Source organism: Oxyura jamaicensis, chromosome 6 (genome assembly GCF_011077185.1).
Source record: "Oxyura jamaicensis isolate SHBP4307 breed ruddy duck chromosome 6, BPBGC_Ojam_1.0, whole genome shotgun sequence".
In the NCBI taxonomy this organism is placed as follows: Eukaryota; Metazoa; Chordata; class Aves; order Anseriformes; family Anatidae; genus Oxyura; species Oxyura jamaicensis.
The window spans coordinates 26,065,465-26,082,165 of NC_048898.1; the positions used below are offsets into that span (position 1 = coordinate 26,065,465).

General features: G+C 38.6%; 1 long non-coding RNA gene across 1 annotated transcript in view; it reads right to left on the reverse strand.

Moving 5' to 3' along the window:
• Positions 1-9,436: 9,436 nt before the first annotated feature.
• Positions 9,437-16,701, reverse strand: part of LOC118169076 — a 74,065-nt gene continuing 66,800 nt past the window's right edge. Inside the window, exon 3 of the long non-coding RNA XR_004751915.1 lies at positions 9,437-9,584. This is a non-coding gene — a long non-coding RNA (uncharacterized LOC118169076). The remainder of the gene's footprint in view (positions 9,585-16,701) is intronic.

A 16,701-nucleotide genomic window follows, 5' to 3' on the forward strand; every position in this document is an offset into this window, starting at 1 on the left:
TAGCATTGTCTGTATAAATGAAAACCATAGAACAGGCAAGCTGCTTTTCAAAACATTCCCCTAGAATGAAAGCCTTGAGACGTGTCGTTTTGGTGATTCAGCTAATAATGGCAGTGATTGATTTAGCTGAGCTCTCAGAGAAGCAAGTTGCAGCCATGTGACAGCTTTGTTGTGTGACAGCCGAACTGGGATGACTCTTGCATCAAACACAGGAGGCTATCACACGTTAACACTGCTCTCCCTTGGCAAGCTCACCTGGTGTTACCTGCTACGGATCTGCTGCAGTGTAGCTGAGTGTTGAGGATTTGTAGGCACCTGGGTTTTCTTGTGGCTGACTCTCAGGCTGCACTCAAATCACAACACCAATCTCAGTGCACTCCCTTTCTAACCTGGCCCTCACCCATTTTGAGCTGACAATTACTGCATGACATGAGGGATTCCCATGTTACTGGTTTGCCTGAGTGGTATCGTGGCTCTGTATTCACTGACAGGAAGAAACCAGGAAGAAGCCGCGGTTGAAAAATTTGTTCATTTCTGCAGAAAAATGTAGAGGCATTTCCAGAACTCCTGACACAAAGCACATTGACATCTGTGAAACTCTCTTTGTGAACTTCTGATATTGTTGGATCTTATGATCCCCACTGTAGCTGTACTTTACAGGCCTTGGGTTTCTTTTATGTAAAGTCCTCACAGAGTTTACAGGCTCACTCTAACCAGATGTCACTTTACTGTATGGGCTGGCTTCCCTTAAGGTTAGTTGGCTAACTCTTGTCTCAGGGAAAGTTATTCCCCTGTCTAAGGCCACTTTTGCATTGTCACAGAAGGCCCATACCTTGAGTTAGACTTTAGCTCCTTTCTGTACTAAATTTCCTTGCAAATAATAAAGTGCAATCCCACTGTAAGGAAAACATGCTGTTTTGCTCTCTCTGCTTACAGTGTGGTATTTTCCTGGCAAGTGACAATACATTGAATGTACTAACCAGCCTTATAAATTCATTTTTCTGGTCGCTAAAATTTGTTGCAATTTAGTGCATTGAGCAATTCTCCGTGTAACACTGTCATAAGAGAAAACATTAAAAGGCTATCAAAACTGCTGATTTGTTATCTGAAAATAACTACCATCGCTGGAGGCAGAATTGTTGTTTTGGGGCAAATTAACCTCATGACTAAGTCCACATGTCTACTGAGGACCTGGTTCTATAATTTGTTTTATAGAAGTAAATTTCTCTTTGAATTTCAAGCTTGCAATGTGGGGTGAACATTGAATCTAACAACAGCCCCACTGGGTAAGGCCAACTTTCCCCCCTACACACGATCTTGTTTCTATGGGAGAATATAATAAGGCAAATGCATCATATTTGCCCAAATTTGTGAATGCTCCTTTCCCACCCTTCAGTTGTGAGTTTGTGTATTTGTGGAGTGGGTGGTGATGACCATAGATCCCAAGGGATATTTCCACTATGCATTTGTCCAGTCCCTTTTTGAAGCCATAAACTTTTAGTACCCACTAACACATATTCTGAAGCAGAGATCCATAACTCTGCATTGTGTGAAGTATATACTTTGTTCGAAACCTGCCTTCTGTTAAGAAACTATAAATGCATCTCAGTTGGTGTTTTGCCAGAGGCAAACCATTTCCATACCACACAAGATTTAATAGACCTCGATCATACAGCATCTCCTTTTCCTCATTCATCTCTTTTCCAGACTAGTTACCAAACATATATTCCCCTTCTTCATGTGTAAACTACTCTATCACTCCATAAAAGTGTTGAAATCCTGTGAAATTACCCAGGTCAGGGTGAGTTCAACCATAAACAACAGTGAGCACGGTCCATATCTAGGGAACCTTGTAAATGTTATAAACAAATAAATTGTGTTTGCCACCATGTGAATAATTAGCTATGTCTTGAGTTTAAGGCAGTCTGAATATACTCTAGAGGAGCTCCTGCATAGCTCTGATTCTCTTCTGGCTATGTGGCTACCTAGTAGCTACTGTGGCTGCTGAGATGGGGGACAAAGCCATTGGCAGCACTGTGATCCCACATGAATAGGGGAAAGGTGATTTTAGCCATGGTGAGGAGCATGCTTGCAGATTTCCAACATGTGGAAGACACACAATCTTGCGCCTGTCACTGTAGACATCAGTGACTTGCCTGATACTCCAGAGTCTATAGGTTAAGGGATCTGCTCCTGAGTTGAGGGCTTCCCAGATCCTCTTCCCACAGAGCCTGAATTAGCCTTCCTGATCACACCAGGACATCTACAGACTTTTCTTTCAATGAGCTAGAACTAAGTATGTCTTCTAACATTTCACATTTTGCTGGCTGCCACTTCACAGCCTAGTCTGCCGTTGAGTTTCTCACCCTACTGAAACATTCATTCTCATGAGACCTCCCTTTCTGCAGATCTAGCAACAAGGAGCAGACACTCCTCAGTCTCTGAGCCAATGCCTTGGACTGGTAAGTGAATCGCTTTGGTGTAAAATGAAAATATAAAATTAAAGCATAAAAGGACTGGAATTTCTAGTGAGAAGCTATGCCTTGCAGCTGCATCTGTTACATTTTTCAATACGACTCACTGAAATGCAGCCACTTCTGGGGTAGGAAGTGAAACCCATTCAGTGCCCTGCTAAACCAGAGCAGGTAGGATGGAAAGTTAGATTAGAAACAATGAGACAAACCCTCATCATGGGGAACTGTGAGGTGCAGCAGTGCTTTTTATAGCAGAAAAGAGAACTTTAAATCTTGTTGAGCCTGTGCGCATTTCAGTGAGTGAACATTTAAGCTGTGTGATATTTGACATTGCTTTCTGTAAACACATAAAGGATCAGCCAGATGCTTTTGAGTCTGGAACCTAAAATTTCAGGGGGTTTAGACCAGATGTTTAGCCCTGTCAACTATTGTCTACTAGTGCAGAGGCTGCTTAAGTTTACTTTTTTTGCAGTTCCAGCAAGTATATGAACAACAAGAAGTAACTTTCTACTTTTTACGCTTGTCATTGAAAAGTATCTGAGAGGCAGGAAAATGCTCCTGTCTATACAGTAATGTATAGAACAATGAACTTTCAAATACATGGTTTGAAATACTGGTTTGAGCATCTCAGGGCAGCCCTCTTCTGTAATATTCAGCCCATCTCCGTATATAGATAAGTCTGACTCTGTTTATTCCTACTTTACATATTTTTTATAGGATAAGTTCTATGGATGTGCAGTCCACATCTGTGACTGAAAGCAAATACAAATAAAATGCTGTAGATTAAACAGCACTGACTTAATTTGAAAATGGCTCAGGTCTTGCTGAGCAGCTGCAGAGCTGAAAATCTGGCTAGAAGGGCATAGATATATCTGTCTCAAAACTGTTCCTAATTTACAGTTATGTGGATAGTAAAGTAAAACCAGTAAACACATTGTATTTATCATTCAATTGGGAAGAGTTTGGGTTCAATGTCTGATGAAGAAGAAAAAGGTTGTATCTCATATACAGCAGAGGAGAATTTTCCCCAAATAGATTATAGCAGAAAAGGTTTCTTTTCAAGCTTTCCCCATAGAAAGGTTATTATTATTATTATTTTTTTTTAGTAGGAAAAAAGTATAAAATGAAACTTTTGCTACTTTCTTTAATCATAGAAAATTCTTTAATATGTAAAAGGCTGAAAAATCAGCAGAAAATAAATGACAAAGTACTTTCTTTTTGAAAGTTCTATCTTCACTTTTAAGTAACACCAAAGGAGGGAATGTTACTTCAAAAGTGAAAAGTTACACTTAACTGTGAAGGTGCTGCTCTCAACTATTGTGTGATACAGGTTTTATAATAGCTTTTAAGTGAAAAATAATGAAAAAAATGACCTTTTCAAAATGGCACTATTAAAACGGTAATGTTTAAAGCAAGAAGAAAACACCATTTTCTAGGAACGCCTATTTCAACATGTGATTACTACACCTCCAGCAAGAAGATAATGTTGGTAACAATATTTTGGATATTTGGAATACTTTGTCATATTTTGGAACATTTTTGATTTGGAATGTTTTGTCAGAAGAGAATCTAATTCACTTTACAGTATTGATATGATTACTGCTGATCATTAAGAAATTTCTCCTGAAACAACAACAACAACAACAACAACAACAACAAAAACTAAATGTAGAATTAGACGTTCCATGGATCAGCATTATAGAAGCGTAAAGGCAAAATTCTCCAAAGATCCAATCCAAAGCCCATTAAAAATCAATAAAAAGCTTTGCAATGGACTTCTAGTTTGGGTTACCTCCCCATTGACTACAAATGAAATTAATCTGTCAGGCAGCAATAATACAGTGATATAATTAACTTGCTTAGAATGCAATCACTTTAACTTTCATTAAAAGTGATGAGTTTCTTTCAATTACCTTGCCAAGATGCATTTTGTTGTTGTTTGCTTGTTTGCTGTTGAAAAAAAATATATCCTTTTTGGTTAATTTCCCTCTGGACTAGTGGTTGTTTCTATAATGAAGTCTGACTTCTAGGGTCATGTTTGCAAATGTAGTGACAAATAGGGACAGCTGTAGAAAGGGGAAATAACAGCCTTTTTCTTCCTGGAGCCAGGAGCATGCACATTTCACCCAAAAGTTAATGAGAACTCAATGCAATATTGATTCTGCCTCAGTAGCTCTATGGATGGTAAGCGGGTGTTGCAGTAAGTAATTGCACACATTTTCCAAACAGTGACAGGCAGAAGAGGGGAAAATACAGACCCCGGAGCATTCTAAATCCTGGGTAAATCATGACTTTTGGGCCTCTATTTTTTTTTGGTCTTTTTTTTTTTTTTTTTAAATCCTCAACAGACAGGCTGCTGTCTTGTACCTCAGGATTTCAGTGGGCTTTGGAAACTCAATAGTTCTCATTGACTTGTCAGCACCACAGTCAAACTGGGCCTCCTCTGGGGGCAGGAGCTAGCAACGAGCAGTGACTGCCTCCTCAGCTGCAATGTTTCCTTTCTCACCAGACTCTCAGACCACTTTTGACTGAATCTTCCAGTTTTTCCAGTCTAAATCTCACATCTGACCAAGCTGACAGGGTGGTGGAAAGGTCTACACTTCTAAGTATGTGATACTTCTCACCCTTGCATCTTAAGGGAAGCTGCAGAAAAGAGCTGCACCAAGCCACAGTAGGGGAGAAAAGAGCATTAAATAAAGATGAGACTGTACCAAGTGGAGCCACGAGGAATTTGGCAGGTTGGATTCCCACGGGTTCACATGAGCATCTTCAGCTGCGATCCACTGAATGCCCGCCAAAGACAATAGTCGCAGGGGCTGCGTCAGCCTGGGCTACAGGGGAGAAGATGCCAACTGGAGCGTGAATTTTCCCTGCATTCACTCCCCACCACATTTGTATGCACATTAAGGTTTATATTCCTTCCTCCTTTCTATTCCCTTTCAATCTCTTTCCTGAAAGAAATGGAAAGCTGATGAAATTTGAAAAGAAAGTCCATTGCTTTCAATTGAAGCCAATAGTCAGGTGGAACATAGAGTCTGTTTTCAGATAGCCCTGAGATGGACTGCTTTTGACCTAGCAAACTAAACGTAGATATTTCTTTATTCTCCAAAAGTTTAAGACGGGGAATATTTGCACGTAGGGAGGTCACAGTGCACAGTCACAGGAAAGTCACAGTACAGTGTCAGATGATATTGTGATACTAACAGCTGGAAAAAGCTTCAGATGCATCTTTAAACATAATTGGGCAGACAAGAGGCAGGCGAAGAAGTTTGTTTGAATTGAGCTGAAAGAATCCAGAGAAATGAAGCAAAGAAAAAAACATTTATGTAAATATGAATTTTTAATCTTAGTAAACCTATTCTGTTTTCACATTATTTAACAGTCATTTTAATATTAAAATCTAGTTTAATTTTAATGGGGTAAAAATGCCATTTAGAAGGCAAAGAAAAAAAACAATAAAGTTCCAGTTTAAGAATACTGACATGAGATGTGACTGTGTCCCTGTTGGTTGTCCCTTCCTGCCACTTTGCCCACCTGCAAAAAAACTTCATGTGACAACTTCACCCAACTTGACACTTTTTCCATTTTTTTAGGTGAATCCTCTGTCCATCTGAGAGGATTCACTGAGGTCACCTGAACCTGGCATTGGGTTTATGGCTTCTGCATTATCTGTCTGTGTAGGAAGCTTTCTGTATCACAGATAAGTTCTCTGGTGTGTAGCCTGATCATTATTCTCCCTTCAGAGGCACAAGTTGGTCTCCTTTGCCTGGCCAGATGTGCTTTGGGTGGTACCTGGAGGCAGCTGAGCTGTCTAGTGCAACTCTCCCAACAGAAAAGGAGCAGGCTTTGAGCATCCATCCATTTTTGCACAGAGAGGGCACAAGTGTCTATCAGGAGAAAAGATTAAGCAGTGTCTTTCTCTGAAAAAGTCAGAAAGTCTTTGCAGCTTTCAGTTTTCAGCCTCAGTCTTTTGTTTGCAGGAACCTTTACTTACAGGTCCAATTAAATAGCTCCTTATTCTGGTTCTTGTCTTTTCTGGTCCTTGCTCTGTGCTTACTTTGAGTCCAGTCCAGAAGAAGGCACCTATTCATTGGTCCTGTTCTGCAGTGACACCTATTAAAACCAGGATAATAAGGCCAGTTAGCAAAATCAAGCAGAAGCTGGGTTGAGTGGGAAACATTTTGCTGCCTCGGTAGATACTTTTAAGCAGGGTAAATGATAAAATTCACCCTTTAAACTCTGATTTAGGTCTCTTCTGTTTAGGATTCCCTTAGGATTTTAATTTGTCATTATTTGCAATCTTTAATGAATGTGATGATTGACAAGGAAATGCCTTGTTAAATCTGGCTAGTATTCAGCAAATATCCAAAGGGCTGAATGGTACTCTAATTAAAACCTATTTGCCTCAAACTTCCTCTGTAGTCATCACAGCTTTCCTCTGTGACTGCACTGTATCTCTTGGCATTATCTCAGGTGTTATCCCACATCATTCCTCCTGCTGTCGTGGATTTGTTACCAGCCTGGTAGGTCAGCATGAAGTTTGCAGAGAGTAGCAGGACTTTGGACTCTGAGCTTCCTTAGCCCTCAGGCTCGGTAAACACAAGGCTTTTCACTGCTGAGCTCAGTCACAAGTGCAAACAGCACTGGCTTGCAGCTTGGGGCAAGGTAACCAGAGGATAAGGGGTGAAACATGCTGTAATTATTCTGATCCAGGGCAAAGCCAGTCCCCATGGTAAAGCAGTGAGCTTTGCGTGAAACACACCTGCAAGATGGGGCAGCTGTTTCCTTTTTCCTGGGTGTGGGTTTGGTGATCAGAGGTACAGGATGGACACGTTAGGACCACTTAGACATGGTAAATCAGTCTTACACAGGGTTTAGTGGGTTCTGAGCATGGATTGAATACATGCAAGGTCATTGTTCTTCCTCAAATCCATTTGTGATTTAATTTGCACCTTTATTTTAATACCTCTAAAAAACAGAAGACCCCAACATGCTCCTTCACCAGTACTTGGCAGGGTCAAGACAAAGCAATAGCTGAGGCTGCGGCCTGCCATGAGGACAGAGGTATTTTCCTCCCTACTCTCTGGCATGCCCTTTTATCCTTTTTTTCTCATACCTGCATGTGGAACCTCATAGGTCAGAGATCACCTTTTCACCAAGTGCCTGCCGTAGGCTGGTACAGATGAGTACAGTTTCTCTGTGCTGCAGTCACTCGTATAGTGACCATGAATACCGGAGGACACGAGTGGTGGCAGGAACAGCCTTTCACTCTCATCCTAAGACCAATATCAGAGAGGATTGAATCATTACTGCTTTCAAGTCATCAGCACTTGTCAGCTGTCATGGGCATCTGAAGGCTGCGTTGCCCTCCTGATGCTTTGAGGCCTTCAGAAAAAGAAGCTCAGAAATTACTTCCTTTACCTGAAAACCTTTTTTTTTTTTTTTTTTTTTCCCCACCAATTCTTTAAACATAGTATTAAAATAAATAGCCTGTCAGAGAAAGAATCCAGCTGACATGAAGTCTTCAGCCCAAGTGCCAAAATCAATCTGTGATGTAAACATTTTAAAAGTGGAGCTTATATTGGTTTTCTTATTACATATTTATCTATACGCATTAATTTGCCTTTTCAGTCTCTCCTGTGTACCATGTCCTGGGTGATCTGTTTCCCCAGCTAAGTTACAGACTGGAATTTAAAATTTTTGAGAAGAAAGGAAGTAAATTCCCACTGATACATCTAACTGGGCACTCAATAATATATTAGCTTTCTACTGTTATTATGTACACACAAATTACGTCATTTAGAACTGATAGATTAGCAGGAAATTTTGCAGCTTAGTTGTTGCTGAAAAACAGTAAATAAAGTTTGAGGCTAGTTTCCTTCTGTGAAAATACATGCAAAACATTACTTAATATTTAGCAGATTATTCGACATTTGCATACAGCCACAGGCTGTGGCATGGTTTGCTCCAGGTGCCCCGTGCCTCTTCTGTGGCCAGGCTTGGCAGTGAGCCCAATCTCTGTGCAGCCTTCCCTTTGCCAGAGCTGCTGTGGGGCGGAAATTTCATTTTTTTCCGGTCAGCTTTATTTTCTACACAATTATTTTCTACTTTTGTCTCAGGGAGTTCTTTTATTTTTTATTTTTAAGTTATAACGGAAGATATGTTTCAATCTCTTCCATGCTTCCCTTTTTAGTCCTGTCCTGCTGTGATTTACTGGACGCTGTTAAACAAATCTCTGGCTGGAAAACCCAAGGCTGAATGCTCGAGCAGAGGACAATGGTGGCTGAGATCGTATCAGAAGAGAGCCTGTCTTGTTTCAGTGCAGCTCATAATTTAAGAGTGCTTGCCACCTTCTGGTTTGAGAGAGGATTACAATCGTTTAACTACTGGGCGTATTGAGGAAAATTGACTGTAAAAATGCTGGTCCCATTCCTAATCCCGCTGAAATGGTCGAGAGATTCGCAAAATGTCATAATGCCTGTTGGAGAGTTTTGAAATGAAAGGATAGAATTTTTGTTTTATCTTAAGCAAAAGTATATAGTGACATCTGGAAATAAACAAACAAAAAACGATCTTTTAAATGAAATACTTGATTTGATACTATTGTTGTACTTGGAGTCTGACCTTTAATAATTGTGTAAACTATTTGGTCAAATCCCGTGAACAAGAATAATGAAAAAATAATCTTAAAAGTGAAATAGGTACAAATCCTTTAGAAGGAAAATAATTTTGAAATTGGGAACTTTTTTTCTCACAAAGTTAATTGCAGATTTTGACCAGTCTGAGACCCTTCCATTCAATCTTGTCAGCTGCTATCTGACTGCCCAACTTCAGTGAAGCCACTTGAGGATATTATAAGTGTCATTTGTGCCAGAGGAGGTTGCCTTAAAAAAGCCACTTTAAAGTTATGGTTACTCAAATAATATGAATAGTGATACTACCGAAAATCAAAGCTTACTGTAGACAGTTGTTTACAATTTAGCCAGATGAAAGAGTGTTTTCACAACACACATTTATTTTATGAAGGCTAATACGTGCTTATTCTAATAGATAACACATTTATCCAAATTCAGGTAACTCATACTTCGTTTCAGATATCACAATACAAACCTAAAAAAACATGTATATATTTAATTCTACAGCGATCCTAATAGAAGACACCAGAGCATCTGAACACATTCCAGCAGTGCATGAAGCAATGTGACTAACATATGCCATTTGTTTATTCAATTTGTTTCTTCCCAGCATGGGACGAATGGGCAGCGAAGCGGTTCTTTTTGTGTGTGCATTTTTATGATACGCACTAAGAGTTATGTTTATATTAGAAAAGGCAGGTCAAAACCAATGTTCCTCATACAGACAGAGAAAAACAGTGGGGTTTCAATGCTCCCCAGTTCTTGGCAGTTAACATAATGATCTTGGCTACCACTCCAAAAAATGGTTGTGTGTTTTCTTGGATATAACTTGGCCTTGCCCATCTTCACACTGCAGTGCACAAGTGCGACAAGTCCTTGTTTACCTTTGCTAATTAGAGCAGACTTTGCTGTAACCACCACTGGGCACTGCTTGTGTGATGACTGTAGCACAGTGAGGTGAGCAGATGCCTGCTCTGATCCCCTAAGAAGATGGGGGAAGAGAAGCTGAAAATTGGAGGAAAGCTGGCAGGTGTGGAACAGTTGGGTGATATGTTGTAGAACTTGCTGAGGATGCCACAACTCTGTGGGTGCTCAAATCTACAGATAATACAGGAAAGGATTGGAAAAAGTAAAGAAAATGAAAAGATGGGAGGCATAAAGCTCTGTTAATTCTTTCTGTCCAAACAAGAAGACAAAAATAGGGTCAGAGCCAGTGGGAATAAAGGAAAAAAAAAGAAAAAAGAAAAAAAGATCAAGAAGTCTCTGAGGCACCAAGAAATATTTTTGCACCTTTTGCTCTTTGCAGCCTAAGTTCACTCACTCCTGGCCTTCCCTGGGGCAATGCCCAGAGGTACAGTAGTGTCTCAAGCATGAGGAGCTGCAATCAGCTGAAGAACCAGTGACTGCTGAATAGGGCAACCAGTGATGGCCATTCTCAGTTTTGTCCTATTTCCTTACAGATCACTACCAGGCCCATTTGAAGCTGTGAGGTTTTGATATCCAGGTACAGCCAAATTGTGACTGGGAAAGAGCTTGGCAGCAGCACAAGCAAAACTCCCTCTCATATCCAAAGAATAAATCATCTTGCTCTGCCTTTGCACCAGGTGAACCAATTGTCCTGCCTTCTGTTCAACCATATGGGAATTAATGAAGAGAAACTGTGGTAAATATGTTGACTTAAGGATCTTTTTTGTCATTACAAATATTTGAGACAACTGTCAAAACCAAATCTGGCTGGCCACGCTGTGGACAGACCAGTTATGTCTGAGCCTTCATTGGCTGTAAGTTTTGTAAATATCCAAAGGAGATCAGTTGCGGTGATGGCAAAAAAATGAAAACTCTCTGAAGATCTGCAAAGTCTTGAATATCTTCCATTACACTGGAGTCTATCCACTGAAGACTAAGAAATGAATTCATTAGCTGAAGTAATCTGAAGTAATATTGCTACAGAACAACAACAAAATCACTTTTCACAACATTTTTTTTTTTTTTTTTTTCATTCTTAGGATCAATGTGCTGAATTCTCAGATTTATTCATGTGAATCACCTCTGCTTGGTAGATCACTTTATAACCATTTTGAGAATAATGTGCAATCAAAATTTCATTGCTGTGACTGCTCACTTAAGTGATACAATATGTATCTGTTCATTATTTGGTTGAATCGAATCCAGATATCTTAGTGCATGCGTTTGAGGACAATATATTTAAAATTCCCCCTTGGCAAATGTTTTTAAATTCTTTCTTAAATAAACTAGTTTCCATGGATGTTCCTGCCAACACATTTATTAGTTCTGATCTTTGTTTTTATCCAAACTGACCACTTATTTGTCAGTCAAAATGGACAGATGCTGGAGGTCAGCATTTCCTGAGGTCATAAGAAATGGCATAAAGAAGAAATTCTAGCTTCCATTAGAAATTTTCTTTCCATATCATTGAGCGTGCTTTTCATTTTGAGCATGGCTGATTTCGCAGCTTCAAAATGACATTTTCAGAAGACAAATCTTTAAACTTCTGTAGAATCTGTTGCATTTCTGAGCACATGTGAGGCTACATGGGAGGAGGTAGCAGCATAGTGAAATACCCTTCCCACTACAGGAAATAATGTAGCTGAATTTATCTCTCTTTGGCATTCAAGGCTGAAATGAAAAAAGACCCACAGGTATGTATGCTGTCAGATGGTGCCAAAGACAACCTTAGCTTGAGATCCCTGCTATCTGAAGGCTCATGCTGCATGCTGTAGCTTGTCACAGAGGTAAATGGATGATTAAGTGCAAGTGAGTGTAGCCACAAGCCAAAAGCTTCCAGATGAAATAATGCTCTCTCTCATAACAGAAGCAATTACAATGTAGCTGTCTGTATTGCATTTAACATTGCTACTAAAAGGCTGCACTGCTCTCAAATGCACTAGTGATAGCAGCTGAATTTTTTCTGGCTAAAGAGTAGTTTCTGCACCTGCTGAACAGATCCTAAAGCCCTGGGAACTTTACAGAAAGCCAGAGAAAGTCCATACGGCCACCACAGAATATCTGGTTTGGATGTGAATGCATAGCTTGCACATAAAATATGTATGCATTTCTTCCTTTATATACATCCATACACATGGAGAAAAAGAGAAAATAGTCTTGTTTTTACTGTATTTCTAACATAATTCATTATTCACTTGGGATTTTTGAAAGATTATGCTCTTAGTTATTTTATTTTGGATTTTGAATGAATTTTTATGAGAAATATCTTATTTTCTTCTCCATAAAAATATTTCTAGAGCTCATATTTTATTTTATTTAGTTTTCAGAAGAAAGTGAAAAATATTCAGTTTTTCCTCATTTGAATCCAAACTCTTTTTTGGCTTTTCAAATTTGTCTTTCTTTCTTTCTCCCTCTCTCTTTTTTTTTTTTTTTTTTTTTTTTTTGATGGCGGGGGGGAAAAAAAAAAAAAAAAAAAGACATTTTTTAGCCATCTCAACTGGTTGCACCGAAGTACTCAAGTGCTTTGCATAAGTCAGTGATTTACAGGAAGATCAAATTCTTCCCAAGAAGATATCTAGAAACCAATGCCATAAAAGCATTGCACTGCCTCCACCATGGAGTGTCATGCTCTGGGCTTCTCCATGCCCTGCTTCCCCTGACCTGAGAGGGTCTGGAATGCAAATGGGGGCTGAGGGATCTGATTGTGAAACATGAGTGAATCAATGCTGGGAACTTATGCTCAAAAGATTTGTATGAGATCCACATTTTATGGCCAGAAGAGTGTACTAGCCAAGTCTTCCCACTGAGAGGTATGCCAAAGGTCTTAGCATTGCTCAGTAAGTCAGTATTAGGCTCGTAATTCGATTTGGAGACCTCAAGGAGTAGAGAGATCACCATGTCTCTGGATGGTTCATTAGGTGATTAATTAACTCTGACGCATAAGCAAACATTATCATTTCTCACTTGACTATGTCTGGGTTGATATACTTTTCCAGATTAAGGAGACTTCCACTGCATACTATATTTTAACTGTAGAAAATACTCCTTTGAGATCTTCCCCTGTAGGTAGGACTTCCTATTTGCTACTGAGGCTCGAAATTGTACTTCTGTAAAATTTTTTTTGCTATGTGATCTGAATCTGCAGGAGAAGAGAGGTTTAGTTCAGGGTTCTATTGCACAGCAAAAATCTGCTTTCTGTGTAAAATATATTGCAAGATTAAATTCACCATACTACAAATATTGACCTTACAAATTCTAAAGTAATTTCCTGTTTTCTGTTCTCTCTTGTGTTTATAGAAGCCAAGATTCATAGAAAAGGAGAGATAGATTTCAAGAAGTAATTTGTTCTTCTGTCCAAATCACCTTTGGATGTAACCTACATAATTCCAAAGGCATCTGAGTAAACCCTTCTTAAAGAAACTTCCCAAGATCAGATCACTTTTTCAAGCAGTTACATTAATTCATTCCCTGCATATGACTCCTAAAATTTATTTATTTATTTATTTATTTATTTATTTATTTATTTATTTATTTTTTTCCAGAATCCCTGTTTTCCATGATGTTGCAGCATACCCTTTTTCTGCTGGGTATCTTGAAGTCATTTAAATAGGCTAGATAACCAAATGATGTTAGAGCCCTCTATATCACTCTTCTGCCCTTATCTTTAGTTAGCAGACTGCCAGTCTTCATCCATACTCAAAAATTACTTCATACTTGCCTGCTACTCCTTGATGAAATATGTATAACAGTGTAGCCCCAAAGCAGAATCACTTCCAGGATATCTACATGAGAGCTACACCTTTTGCTAATGATTTTGTATTGGTAGGTATGTTCTAAGACTTGTCAGCCACTTCTTTGTCCATATATTGTATTTTTGATTAGTTTTGATATTTAATGAAACTTTGTGGTAATTCTATTTCAAACACATCCAAATATATATATATATATATATATATATATATATATAACATCATAGATTAATAGAAAGTACAGCTGGGGAAAATACAAGGGATGAACCATTCTATCTCATACCCCAAGGCAGGACTGGCTGTATCAATATCTTGTTCTAAGAGTATTACAATTTCAGAGATACCTTTATCATCCAGTCCTGCAATCTTGTCAAAGAACAAATTAAGTTTTGTGTGACAAGACCTCTTTTCCACAGAGCAATGTTGATTGACATTAATTACATCCTTTTTTCTTACTTCCTTACCCATTACATTTAAAAATGTCTTTCAATTTCAAGTGTTCATATCTGAACATCCCCTCAGAGGTAGAAATGAAGAATCTTCATTTTGCTCTGCAAGAAATTTCATATCTTCCCAGCTAGATATCAGGCTTTTCATCTTGATCCAAAATTACAGCTTGATTCAAAGATCATTAAAAACAGTAGGAGTAGTTGCAATTATTTAATAAGCCAGGTCTTTTCTAATATTTAAAAAGGTTGAAATAGTTGTCAGCTTCTTAATCTAAGTAGAAGTTCCAAATGGGTAGATTTCATTTTATAGAAACAAAACATGACATGGGAAAGTGGGGAATAATTGTCTGTTTCATATTCACACGCCAACATGTTGTTGGAGAAATGGCCTCCCTCTTATAGTAACAGCCTACAAATCACCCCTGGCTGCTGGAAAATGAGACATGAGCAGAAAGTAAAGTTTGTGGGTAAGAAGATCAAAATCTCAGACAGATAAAGAGCCCATAAGAGACAACTGTATGCCTATGATCTTGTTTTTGTTACACGAGTTTATTTTCCTAGAGATACTCATATAGCATATGGACAGTGGATTGTTTCTGAACTTCTTATATTATCTGTGAACCAACTTTCTGAAAATCCAGTTGTGTTAGAGGCTAAATATTTTCCCCTCCTCCTCACAAAATAATATATATATTTTTTTAATTAGCCCTCACTACTCATTACAAGTTTCCCCTTGGATGTATTGATCTTCATTGAACAGTCCTATGTCTTACATCTCTTCAGCTATAAGATCAGGATAATCTCAGCATCTGCATTTTTAGTGACATGCATTATGATGCATGATTCTGAAGCATTCTGATGGGAGCATTGTAAATAACACATAGCAAGAATGGAAAAAGAAGGCTATTCTTATCCCTGAGGAGGCCTGCTCAACTATCTGAACAACTGTACAACGTATAACAAGATCAACTACCTTGTTAACTCATCAGTGAATATAATAATTTTAGTAATTGTAATAGTTCAAATAATTCTTAAAAATTAAGAGAAAGAGGGTAGATAGGAAGACCTCAATGAGTGAAGACTAGCACTGAAAAGAAGAGAAAGAAAAGTAAGTCTTACAATAACTGTTTTACCCATCCTGAATGAATTGCTTTCAAAGAATGGTCTCATTCAGAAACAGATGTTAGAGAAAATCCAAAATTCTGCAGTCAAACACTTATTATTCTTGTACTCACCTTTGTATGTTTTATTCTTCCCTGCTGCTCCCTTCCTAATTTTCATTACTTTTTTGCTATTGCTAATTTTGTGTTCCCTCATGAACAAACAACTTTCTTTCTGACCTTGTGGTTGGCTTTAAAAAATGATTTGTTTAAAATTCCAACCTTCCTCAGTTATTAAGTTAAATATTAACATTTCAGAGAGATCACAGTGCTCCTTCCCAGAATGATTTTTCACTATTCTCACCTCATTCCAGCTCTTGCTGACTCCAGGTAAAAGCTAGGACGTATGTGTTGCTTTCCTTTGGGCATTTCTGACCATCTGTCTCATTCACTTATGGCTCCCATCTTAGAAACACCTCCTTGGTCCATTGTAGTCATGTTTGTGCAATACAATATGTGATAGCCCTAACAGTGACTGGCAAGAGCACAACACAATCAGACAGGCAGAACCAGCCACATGTCAACCTGATTGTTATTGCTGCTTCTGAAACCTCCACATCCACCCATGCATGACTGATGTGATCAAATTTGTTTTATTTTTATTTTTTTTGAGTTTTGTCCTCTTTTTGTTTGTAGGTAATAGAAAGTAGAGTCCCCAAAGGGGTCTAACTTCTTATTACTGTCAACTGAATGTACTGTATACTTATAAGTCTCAAAATACCCATGTGAGAATACGTTCCATGTCTACTTAGGGATTAAACCCTGGCACTGTTGACAAACCCATGGAGGACTATTAAATGCAGAAATATACCTCTGGCACAGGAAGTCTCTCGACCACAATTTCCTGGAGGCTGGGAGAGTATTTTAGGAGGGTATCATCATACAGACATCTTGTTTTATATTTTCCAAGACGCATCTGCTATTGGCCACTGCTGGAACCAAGAGACTGGAGTAGGTGGATGTACCACGTAAATCACATCTGCTGTTCTTATATAATGAAACTGATGGGAGTTTTTACCAAACACCTCAGTGGGGAAAGAATTCTTCCACTGTTTTCACAATGGCAAAATTTCATTACCTAAGTAAAAGTTCTTCCAAATAAACACATAAAAGTATTGGTGTTTGTGCTTAGATTTATGCTTTTATGGCTGGACTGCTTCCAGCACCTTGTTCATTCATACATAGCTAGCTTGGGTATCTTCATACTAATTTGAGGTCTTTTATGTAAACCAGTCCTGTAACATGGAGATTTCCCTCACTTATAGGAA